This window comes from Oreochromis niloticus, linkage group LG3 (assembly GCF_001858045.2).
Source record: "Oreochromis niloticus isolate F11D_XX linkage group LG3, O_niloticus_UMD_NMBU, whole genome shotgun sequence".
Lineage (NCBI taxonomy): Eukaryota > Metazoa > Chordata > Actinopteri > Cichliformes > Cichlidae > Oreochromis > Oreochromis niloticus.
Window position 1 is genome coordinate 56,993,152 of NC_031967.2, and position 12,517 is coordinate 57,005,668.

General features: G+C 39.4%; 1 long non-coding RNA gene across 2 annotated transcripts; it reads right to left on the reverse strand.

The window, feature by feature from the left end:
• Positions 1-300: 300 nt before the first annotated feature.
• On the reverse strand, positions 301-11,964 carry LOC102075548 (uncharacterized). Of its 2 annotated transcripts, XR_003216814.1 has the most exons (6): positions 11,904-11,964; positions 11,632-11,817; positions 11,366-11,455; positions 8,162-8,251; positions 5,646-5,732; positions 301-870 (listed from the first exon to the last, which is right to left on the reverse strand). It is a non-coding gene; the product is annotated as an uncharacterized LOC102075548 (long non-coding RNA). The 2 variants fall into 2 exon arrangements; XR_003216813.1 differs by lacking the exons at positions 11,366-11,455; positions 11,632-11,817; positions 11,904-11,964 and adding an exon at positions 8,739-8,959.
• Between the last annotated feature and the right edge of the window lie 553 nt (positions 11,965-12,517).

The following is a 12,517-nucleotide window of genomic DNA, read 5'->3' on the forward strand; positions in this document are numbered from 1 at the left end:
ATTACTACTACTACTAATAATAATATAAATAATAATAATAATAATAATTGATAACGATAATAATAAACAGTCAATTAATGATTTTCTACTAACAGCACTGTGTTTGTTCTCTTCTACATCATTTGATGAAAAACAGTTGTAATGTAACATAATGAAAAACTGTCTATGGTTATACACTGATGTGCAAGTTAATATCTTCAAACTGACTGTACTGACAGAGTGTTTCGGTTAGCCACAACCAAACCGGAACTGTTCACATTTGTCACTTGACAACTCAGTGAAACCCACAGAACCACGTGAGAAACACACAAGAGAACAAAAGTTTAATAAGAAACCAGATCACTGCCATGAGAACAAATACTGGATCCAACAAACAAGAAAGGAAATAACAGTAAAGTTACTGGCAACATAAGATATATTAAAATATTTATATTAATATTGCTGATGTTGAAGTTTGCATGTTCTCCTTGTGTTTGTGTGGGTCTCTGCAGGTACTTTGGCTTCCTCCCTCAGTCCAAAAACATTCAGTTAGTGGGGTTAGGTTAATTGATTATTCTAAATTGCCGTAGGTGTGAATTCTCTCTGTGTTAGCCCTGCAAGACTGGGGACCTGCTGAAAGTGTACCCTGAGTCTTGTCCTACAGCAGCTGGGATAGGCTCCAGCCCCACTGCAACCCTGAATTTGTAAGTGGAGGAGGATGTAATAAGTCAAATAAAAGACACAACACATCAAAAAGAAATCTTTTCAACATATGGATGTGTCTGTGGTGGTGCTGGGTGGACCAGTTAGAGACCAGCAGCTGGACGTCAGTGGTTGGACTGGTGGACTACTTCAGTGAAGAGTAGACGACGTCTGGCTCTGGTTTAAAGTCTGAACACAAACACACACAGTTATTAAAAACAAACAAAAGAACAGGGAACATGATTACAAGATTTGTAGTTCAATCAAGACCTCCAGTCTCCACCTCTCTGCATCACACACAGTCCCAGTTCAGACTTCAAAGGGAACCAGCTCAGACACAGCCAGCTTCTTCTTTCTCACTCCACCCGAAGATGAACAGTGTGAGCAGATTACAAACAGCAGCAATAAAAAAAGAAAACCAAAAAAAACCAAGTCTTCGCCGCCATTTTATGCACTACGCAGAGTCAAGGAATTTTTTTTTTGACCAGCCAATTAAAGTGAAGCATATTTATCTGTTCTTATCATTGCATTAGTTTAATCTAAGCATTAGGTTAGATGAAGTGATAGCTTGCATAAACCGCAGCAGATGTTTAGAGTTCTCTTCTCATAGCATCTCTACTGTAAAACAACAAATGACCAGAAAGAGCTGGGGGGTATTTTTGTGAAAAGGAAGGTGGGCGACCACAAAGCTGCCATCTTCTCTCAATGCAGACTGATGCACTTCACCACAAAGCACAAAGCAAGCAGCTTCTCACTGCATGATCACTGCTATTGACTAAACCAGAGCGCACAGCAGAGACAATTCTCACCAGCTTCAGACTAACTGGGGTAAACAGGAAGTAGCTACTGTGGTTTTACATGCAGAACTTTAAAAATGTTCACAAAAAAAGTTGATTCATTCTATTAAAGGACAGTTTCAGAGGCTCGGTACACTCAGTTAAGGATCTCTAGACTTTTCTGTTCATGTCTTCATACGTCTCATAGTGACAGCTCCAGGATTATAGTGAAAAAACCTTAGAAACTCACAATTTTCCTCATCATCATCCAAATCACCAAATGCTAGCATACCGAGAAGATGGTGAACATGATGAATGTTAAACCTACTGCTAACCTTCAAACGCTAGTAGTTAGCTTCAAGCAAAATCCCACTTCCTGGGTGTTAAAACTGACCTAATACAGGAGGAACTGACTGAAGCCAGTGCTGCCAGATTTAATTTCACAGTTTAAATCATCTTTGATAATGGTCCAATGTCAACTAAAAACACTGTGAATGCAGAACGTCATACCAGCAGTCAGACTTGGTGATGCTAGTGTGACAGTCTGGTACTGCTTTGCTGCTTAATTCAAGGAACAATGAATTATCCTCTATCAGAACATTTTGCAGGAGAAAACCATCAGTTGATGTCCTGAAGCTCGAGCACACCTGGATTATGGAGCACGACAATGATCCAAACTTGCAGCAGCAATTCCATAGTCAAAATTTCTTTTAATTATATTTAAGACGCTTTGGCATAACGTTGAAGAGACCATACATACTGGTGAACCCTCCAGTGTGGCTGAAATTAAAAACACATAATCAGCATTTTTTCACAGGGCCAGGTAGGCTTGGATGGCTTTTTTCCTGTATGTTAAATGAACTCGTGATTTTAAAAATGTTTGGTTATTAGCCTTTTATCAGTATAGCATTTTGGTTTCATTTAAATGAGTATGGTAGAACTGTGTAGTGTTTTGCAAATAAGCAAACCGCTTTAAACTCAGTGCAGCTCATCAGTCTCATGGTCTGTATTAGAAACATGTTAAACTGAATCTTCCCAATCAAATAAAATTTAATGATCATAATCAGCAAGATGAATGTATGTGGTCAACCTGTCAAGATGTCAAAAGCATTAACTTTATCAAAGATATTTCAGAAAATAAGTGTACAATATTGTCACAATACAGCTATGTGCAGCAAAGAGTAGGACCCAAACACAAGCTCGCAGAGACCAAAAGTAAACTCAAAAAACAGCTTTATTGCAGGCGTGGAAGGGAAACAAAGAATAAAACTAAACTGGGAAAACTAATACTAAATCATACATGAAAACACAGGGAGAATCACACAGCTATGTTGGAGGACGCAACACTGACAAAGAGAAACACGGGGCTTAAATACACAGAGGGATAACGAGGGGGAATGAGCCACAGGAGGAGAGCACAGCTGGGAGTAAATATGCAAGACGAGACAAGGGAAGCAAAACTAGAAACATTAACATAGGACATAGACTGTGAAAGTAAAACAGGAAACACACTGACTGAACTTCCATCCATCCATCCATCCATCCATTCGCTTCCGCTTATCCTTTTCAGGGTTGCGGGGGGGCGCTGGAGCCTATCCCAGCTGTCATAGGGCGAGAGGCGGGGTACGCCCTGGACAGGTCGCCAGTCTGTCGCAGGGCCAACACACAGGGACAGACAACCATTCGCACTCACATTCACTCCTAGTGGTAATTTGGATTATCCAATTAACCTATCCCCTCAAACTGCATGTCTTTGGACGGTGGGAGGAAGCCGGAGTACCCGGAGGGAACCCACGCAAACATGGGGAGAACATGCAAACTCCACACAGAAAGACCCCGGCCTGATGGTAGAATTGAACTCAGGACCTTCTTGCTGTGCGGCAACAGTGCTAACCACCGTGCCACCGTGCTGCCCCTGACTGAACTTAAGACATGTAAACTTAACAGACTGGGGAGACAGAACACAGGGACCTGAAACATGGGACAGAAAGGCACAGTAGACACAACAAGAACATAACAACGCCACAGGGGAAGAGTAAAACAAAATGCAGGAACACAGGACCTCTTTCAAAATAAAATGGGAAATATAATGAAACGCAAACATGACAACATAAGAAACACTGACATGAAACACATGAAGGACAAGGGAGACTTAACAGGGGTTGGATACACAAGGGGAATCTAATAAACAAATGAATTGTAGATAACCTAATGAACAAAATAAACTCAAACTTAAAACGCTGGGTCAAAAGACGCAGGATCGTGACAAATATGGGTGGTGATTTGCAATGAAAGGGGAAAATATACAGTGAGAAGTTTTTATAAGTAACTTTTAATGAGTAATCCTCCATTCTCATTTATGACTACAAAATTTGATAAAACATAATTGCAAAATGTCAAAAGAAAAAAAAACCCTAACAATTCTCTGTTAATGAGATCAAATGTTCAAACTACTGTGACTGAAAGCAGACACGTTAGCCGCAACCAAACCAGAACAAGTCAAATTTTGCATCTGACATTTTGGTGAATTCCACCACGTGATCACCTAACCACGTGAGAAACACACATAAAACCAAATGTATATTTGTTGTGCAAAGAAACAAAATCACTGCTGAGGAAACATGAGGCAACCAGCATAAACACAAAGAAGAGTGATGTTACAGGAAACATAAACACATTTATACAGTATTTCCCTGCTCTTAAAGCCAGATTAATCAGGGATTGGACTGGTAGGACCTCTGGCCCTGATGTGAGTGATAGACCCAGAGGAGGGCAGGCCCATGTATTTCTTTCAGACTATGTGTTGCTGGGCCCTATGGGCTAAGCCCCAGTTCCCCCACGAGCACCTCTCTCCTTGGCTGCTTCCAGGGTAGGAAAGAACCCAAGGGGTGTTTTGTTGTTGGACTACAGACTCTCCACTTAGGTAAAAGAGGACCAGAGCTGTCAAGTGATCACTACCTGATGCTGAGTTGGATCAGGTGATGGGAAGGATGCTGGACAAACCAGGCACACCAACATCTCTGATAAGTATTGGTTGTGTCTGACAGATGGCCCAGTTCACAAGATCTTTAATTCCCATCTTCAGCAGAACTCCAGCAGCATTCTGAGGCTTGAGAGAGTGAGTCCAAATGGATGATGTTCCAAACCTTCATAGCTGAAACTGCTTTATAGAATTGCAGCTGCAAGGTTATGGGTATGTGTTATGGCAGTAACCCCCAAAACAGATGGTAAACTCAGAAGATGAAGGAAGCCATGAAGATGAAGTCCTATAAAGTTTAGCTGGTTTATGTGACTCTGGAGTGAGGTGACAAGTCCCAACAGTAGTAGTAGTGTGAAGTAAAAACTCCAGTGTGGGAGGATTCAGTGAGACAATGGAGCAAAACTGTCAATCAGCCTTGAAGCAATTCTGTCAAACCATTAAGTGACGCAGTAAATCCAGTGTGGATGGAGTGCTGCTGACCTCAACTGAAGATATAGACATGAAATGGAAATATTACCTCATTGATCTGTTGCTACAGGCCGATCAGTCCCTGTACAACCATAGCAAGACCCTGATTGGCATTTCTGTTAGTAAATCTGATTTGTTGTTGATGATGATGCTGATGAATACATGTTCCAACTGGAATCTGTCATGGCTGCACTTCATCACTGATTCTCTTCCTAACATTTATGGATAAAATTTCTGGGTGCAGCTAAGAGGTGGAGTGTTTCTGCTTTGGTGGCCTTGGTATGACCTCTATATTATGATGTAGTTCTTCTGCCCTCATCTGTTGGTAACCTCCAGTGTGCATTACAGGGATTTGCAGCTCAGTGTGAAGTAGCTGTGTTGAGAATCAGCAACTCCAAATCTGACACGAGCACTTTAGTTGTCTTCGGTGGTCTTTCAGGTCTTTTGGTGCTGTTGGGCTGGTCGATGCAGTCCTTCTTTTTAAAAGTGCAGCAGACTGTTGATCAGGCCATTTGGTCGTAATAGTATTTTTTTATGTCATGTCCATGATAGTCTTACTTTAGTCTTTTTTAGACCATGATGGTAGCATTGCTGTCTTTAGAGTTCAAATTGAAATTGCATTCATATTGAATTCACTTTGAAGTGACTTTAGATCTTTTATCACCTTAATTTGTTGCCTTAAATTGTATAAATGAATAGTGATGTATAAGTACCAGTTCAAAGGTGCAGAGCAGCTTTACCTTTTTTCCTCTTTGGTCTGAAGGCTATTTGTCCGTAATTGATGTCTTCTGTTCTCACTCCTGAGTACACTGCAGCTGGATCACTCTCTGCAGAGTAAACTACATACACATTTCTGTAAGTAGGGCAGCTGCAATAGTACTGTTACATTATTGCAGTATACTGTATGCTTTACCACTTGTGATTGCCACAATTTATTATTTGTGTATTACTCAAAGTGTATTGACACACTGAGGTTGTACATAAATCCCACTGGCACTGTTCAAACTCTGCCAGTTCATCACAGATGGTCCTGCACTGGGTTATTGAGCACAGCACCATGTAAAGTTATGAACCTACGTGTATCAAATAATGCTAAAACATTTTATAATATATTATATTATATATTATACTATGATGTAATTATTTTGTAGTGTGCTATGGTTGATCGACCCTGCCTGATATGAACATATTCTGCTCTTCTAAACATGATCACTAAAAAAAACAACAACAAAAAAAACAAGCCTCTGTCCATAATTTTAGATACAACACAGGGTTGAGGGATTATTTGTTTTAGAAGTGTCAGTTAAATTCAATAACTGCAACAATTTTTCACAGTTATCTCATCTGAATACCTCTGCATGGAAACACAGAATGACCGCATGGAACTGGGTGGGCGTTTTGTGAAAAATGAAGGTCGAACACCACAATGATGTTACTTTTTTTTTCTTTTTTCTTTTTTTTTAGCACAGGCTGATGCAAGTCACCACAAGGCAGAGAAGCAACAGCTTCTCACCTATCACTATTATTAGCCAAACCAGAACACACAGCAATGAGAATTTTATCAGCTTCACACCAGCTAAAGTCAATAACAGGAAGAAGCTGTTGTGGTTTTACATGTAGGACTAGGTTAGAAAATAATTCATTGCTTTCATGGAGAGTTTGAATGTCTCATAGTAACAGTAACATCCTCAAAAAAAATGTGTGTTCACCAAACCTAGATAGTGAACTTATCTTGGCATCATCTGAGATGCTTTGGCACATAAGCCTCAGTTATGATTCTACCCAATGTTCTATCGACCAGATGTGGCTCCAGAATCCCAAAACACAAGTGCCTGAGTTGAAGGAGTCACACTCTACCTGAGTAAAAGAAGATGTAAGATTATGATGTAAGGTTTGGGTAAAGTAAGGTTAGCCATAAAAACTGAAAAATAATTTCAGTATTATGTAAAATGACTTTCTTTCAGGGAACACAAAATGGGTTAACAATATAAAGTTGTTCTGCAGCAATGGAGGTTCATCAAGCCTTGATAGCTGGTGCTACTAATTCCTACATTGGATTTCTCAGGCTGACCCCTATATTTAGCCTTTCCAGGGGTCGAGCGGTACATGGGACACTGGGTAGGATTCTATACGCACCCGCAGAGATGAGCTAGGAGGAAGACAGCCTAAACACCTAAACAGCATCCTTTGTTGATCTCAGAGGGCCTCTGTGAGCTGGGGGAACCTAACGGTGTCAACAACCAGGTTATTGGGACCCAGAGGTAAGTAACTGTGTTTTTATGTTTATGTGTTCCAACATAAAAGAAGTGCTGAAACAGATTATGGTACCATACCATACATGTATCAGCTGAACAGTATTGTGCTGTAGAAAGTAGTGTGTTACTACAGAAATGGCAAGAAAAAAGCAAATAACAACAGAGGTGAGACAGACCATCATACACTCTGCTATGTGTCTAGTTGGTCAGTGGTTCATTCCACAGCAAGATAATGACCCAACACATTAGTGCAAGCTATGCCAGAACTACCTCAGGAAAAAAGAAGATGGTAAGCTTGAAAACGTGGAGTGGTCAGCACAGTCTCCAGACTTAAAACCCATCAAGCTGGTTTGGGATGAACTGGACAGAAGAGTGAAAGCAACGCAACCTACAAGTGCCACATTTATGGGAACTTTCTGAAGAATATTTGATTTCTGTTGTAGAAAGAACGCCACGCGTGTGCTCAGCTGTTATATCTGCAAAAGGTGGCTACTTTGATGAGTCACAACTTTAGAATATAAATTGATTCCATAATTTCTTGTTGAATTCCAGTTGTCTTTTTGTAAAATGCTTTAATTTCAGAGTGCAATGAGACATTAACCTGGATAATTTTCAATAAATCTGGAAAAACTGGATTGTTCTAAAACTTTTGACCCGTAGTGTATATACATGGCAAAACTAACTGTGTGTGTGTGTGTGTGTGTGTGTGTGTGTGTGTAATTTCAGTTCCTTGTGCTGACAGGAAATTTGGCTAGTGAAATATAACTTCCAGGATCCTGGTGACAGAATGGATGGACAGATTCTGACTTTCTAAAGCAGCCAATACAAAGACAAACAAAACTTTCCAAATGTTTTCATGAGCCTGGTGTTAATCAATATGTGAGCAGACTAGGATGGTGGATATTATGAACATTACACCATGCTAACCAGCTTGTAGCATTCCGATTTTACAATTTAGAGTTTGAACTGAAAATGATGAAGACAATGAAGATCAGCTGTACCTGACTTTTTTTTCTTGTCTTTGATGATGATTTGCCCATAAGTGACGTAGTCTGTTCTCACTGCTGGAGAGACTGCAGCCGGATCACTCTCTGCACAATGAAACACACACAGAGGACGTCAGTGCAGGAAGTACAACTGATAGCAGAGCTGACTGAAACTGCTGCTCTAGCAGAACTCTTTATGCACACACACAAAAATACAAACAACAGCAACAACAAAACAGTTACAACACTGCAAAAGTCTTGAATCACCCGTCATTTTTTCATATTTTGCTTCCGACGAGTCAGACTTTTGTGTGTTTTCAAGTGCTATTGAACAATATTTCTCCAGACTTTTTAAGGTCTTTCAAAGTTTTTCTTTGGACAATGGCTGCTATTTTTCCACATCCTTTTCAATCCACTCCTTGTAGCTGACCATTTCCAGAATATCTTTTTTTAATTCAAGTATAAACAGGGACCTAACTACATAACTCAAATGATGAACTAGTGTTGTGTGGCCCTTCAGTTGATGGGTGCCAAGAAACAATTCTTAAGGAAGCTAAAGGCTGAGGTATGTCACATTACACAAGAAAATCACCATCAGTATGTAGGTAGGACTTCAGGAGAAAAGTACAACAGTGAGTGTCTACAGCCATCTGTAGCTCATGCTGGGGACTCTTTCATTGTTCAGGTTGCATTTTAACCTTTGGTGTTCGAGATCTTGTCCAAACTGATGGAAATATGAACACAGAAAAGTACCACAATGTTATATCATCTGGGAAGCGTCTGGTTGGTAACATTTGTTTTAGTATGGCGGTGATCCCAAACACACTGAAAATGCAGTAAAAGCATGTCTAGATAGAAAAAACAAACATAATAGATCACAAATTAGCCTCCCCAGAGCTTGGACCTCAACATTATTGACACAGTGTTGGATATATCCTGACAGAGAACAGAAAAAAGTCCAAAGAAGAGCTTTGGATGTCCTTTAAGAAGCCAGGATAGTTTGTCTGGAAGACTTTTATAAGAAATGACAAGAAAGTTTGGCTGAGAGACTGTGCTGAAGAATAAAGGTGGTCATACCAAAAATGGTCTTTCAAGATCACTAGAATTGTACAAACTCGGTTTTTCCCTATAAACTCTACTTCCCATTTATGGTTATACATAAGTCACTGCACCTAGGACCATTTTCCTATCAAAATATAGCAAAATGAGAGGTAGCACAAGACTTCTGAGTGAGTACTATGGATATATATATACTATGGATCAGTGAAACTTTCATTTATTCTGATTTTTTAAATAATAATGATTAAACATTAGGCAAAGATTTAATTAACTGAAAACATGACATATGATGTTCCTTTTATATTTCCACACTTTTTCTTCACAGTCTTGTGTATTTATGTATTTATGTAGTATGTGTGTATTTATTACAGCCCTGTATTCACAATCTAATGTTTTCTGGTTTTATGTGAATAATATGAAAAACTTAATTTAAAAACAAACTTCTTTTGCTTTTCTGTTTTATTCATTTTTTTTTAAACTTGTGTGTTGCGGATTTTCTCCATGTAGCACATCATAGTCATGTCAAAACTGCATATTCCATTTCAATAATATTATTGATGATAATAATAATGAATGCATGTTCCTTTCTCTTTTTTGTAATTAACAGCTCATTGGTAAAGTGGTTGCAGCATGCATTGTTGCTGGAAGCAAGACGACTTAGAGCTGTCAGCTTCTGTGAACCACAGACCACAAAAACAATCAAACATACAAAGAACAAGACTCACTAGGTGTAAGACTTCACGGAGAGATAATTTGATGATGTGTAATGCTGTTTTGAACAAAATAAATCTATATTTGGTCATCAAAAAAAGGATTAAACTATAATACGAAACTCTAAAAACTCTCATTTCACAGTTTAACTATTGTATCAAAAATTCTGAGTTGCTTGTTTTAGTGTTACAGCAATGTTTTCACACTTCTAATCATCCTTCACATGCTCCATAATGTCCTTATTTAAACATAGCATCAGACTAAACCAGGTCTTAAACTCTTGAGGAGATGAAGGTCAAAAAATATCATGATAATTCAAACTATGCTGATAAGGGATGTTCTAGTTTAAAATATACCCTTATTCCTATTATGCATGAATGTTACCAGATTGTAAAGGTGCGTGACAAACAATTATAAGCACTCAACAACCATCTAGATAACTTTTTTGTCAAAGGTCATGAGATATAAAATCAGTGTCGATCATCTTATAATAATTAAAAGGTTTGCTGACTTTACACAAAAATAAGGTTTAAAAAGTTCTTTGTTCTTCATTAAATTAAAATTCTACTACATATTGCAAAGGTACACAGCAGTATAGTGTCACTAAAGGTTGACTCCAGAGTACTGGCACGATCAATGCAAATGGGTCCTCCGACAAGAACAAAGAACAAGCCAATTATCCTCTGAGAATGACACCTGAAATATTAATAATTACAGTTCACCTAATGTCCACTTCAGTCTGCAGAGATTCCCATGTTGTAATGCACAGAAATTAACACGCATGCTACAAAAAACTGTTTTTGATCTGTACTGTTATTTTCCACAAAAACTGCACAGAAGGAAAATGTATGAATGCTAAGTTCAGTATGGGAGCTCTGAAGTCACCAATTTCTGTTTCCTGCGTGATGGCAGGTAATCTAAGCTTTACGTCACTTCCACTTTCCAACGCTGTCAAGCTGATTTTGACATCACTGCTCTGGTCCAGTCATCTTTCTGCTGGTCTTCTTCATGCCAATCAGCCTTCACAGCCTTCACAGCCTTGCCGTCTTTCCCTCATCACTGAGGCTCCATCCAAGCCTCCATCTTTATCTCCACCACCAGGATCTAGACTCTGGGGGGTCCAGCCCTAATCCCTATCACTGCTGGGATTTTGTTCTGCTTTGATGGGCCATCTGAGTTTAACCGCAAGATTTATTGATTCTGTACATATATAATTGAACATATGAATCATAAATCATATTTAACTTCTTCTAATAAGCAAGCGATCTCACCTTATTGAACTTATTTTGGAGATACAAGAGTGTACCTCTTTTTTACTGCACTGAAGATGTATCAGACTAAGTGTTCCTTCTGTACTTAACCTCACCTTATAAACAAATATCCACAATGTACAAAAAAATCCAACTTATTTTACAAAGAAAAAAAAAGATAAAAGAAGAAAAAACTTACCTCTGTTTTGTTGGGCAATCTGTTGTTGGCAATTGGATATTTTGACATCACTATATGTGATGTTGTCTTCTGAAGTTTTCTCCTTTTCAGCTAAAATGACCAAAATTCATGAGCAAAGAAAAAAGATATATTAGGTATCTGACCTTTAACGCAAAAACAAAGAACACCAATTGATAACATTCACATGTAATGAAGAAAGATAAAAAATAAACTGAATTATACTAGGTTTTAAAATTTCAGTTAAAAAAAACAAGTCTGAGTCTCACCTTCAGGTTTCCTGTGAACACATTGTCTCACCAGCAGAACCAGTAACACCAGTAGAACCACAACACAGACTGATCCAACACATGACAACACAGAGAGAACAGCAGGAGAGAGTGATGGAGGAAGAGTGATGGAGGTGGAACCAGGAGGAGAGGTGGATGTAGGTGGAGGTGTGGTGGTGTGTTTGTCTAAAATAAAGCAAACACAGTCATTAAGTTGTCGTCACATTGTGAATGTTGAAAGCTGCAGAAACACAGACAGGTGAGTGTGTCACCTGTGACAGTGATCCAGCTGGATGGAGACTCTCCATGACCGCTGATGTCACACTTGTAGAGGCCTTCATCAGACCTGGAAACATGCTGGATGGTCATGTGACCTGTAGGCTGCTTCCTGATGAGGGAGCCATCTTTATAGAAAGCAGCTGGGAGGTTGGAGGGAGTGGTCTTTGTTTTACAGAGCAGAGTGACGTCATCTCCCTCCATCACAGGGAGGACAGGACTCTGCAGGATCACTGATCCACCTCAACACAGAGACAAACTACAGCATTTCATCCATTTACACACAGCTTCATCAACACTAACTCCACACACTCAGCTTACCAGTGACTGTCAGGTTAACCATGTTACTGATGGGACCCTCTCTGGACTCACACCAGTAAACTCCACTGTCATATGGGTAAGCATAGCTGATGTTACAAAAAGAACCATCTGGTTTTCCCCACCCATCTCCACACCTCTGTTTGCTTGTGTTTCTCCTCAGAGTCCATCCAGCAGAGCTGTCGTCCTCCTCACAGCTCAGAGACACAAAATCATATTCAAAGAACTGAGAGCTGCTGGGACTCACAGTCAGACGAGCTGTGAGGGTTAAAATGAAAAACTGATGATCTGA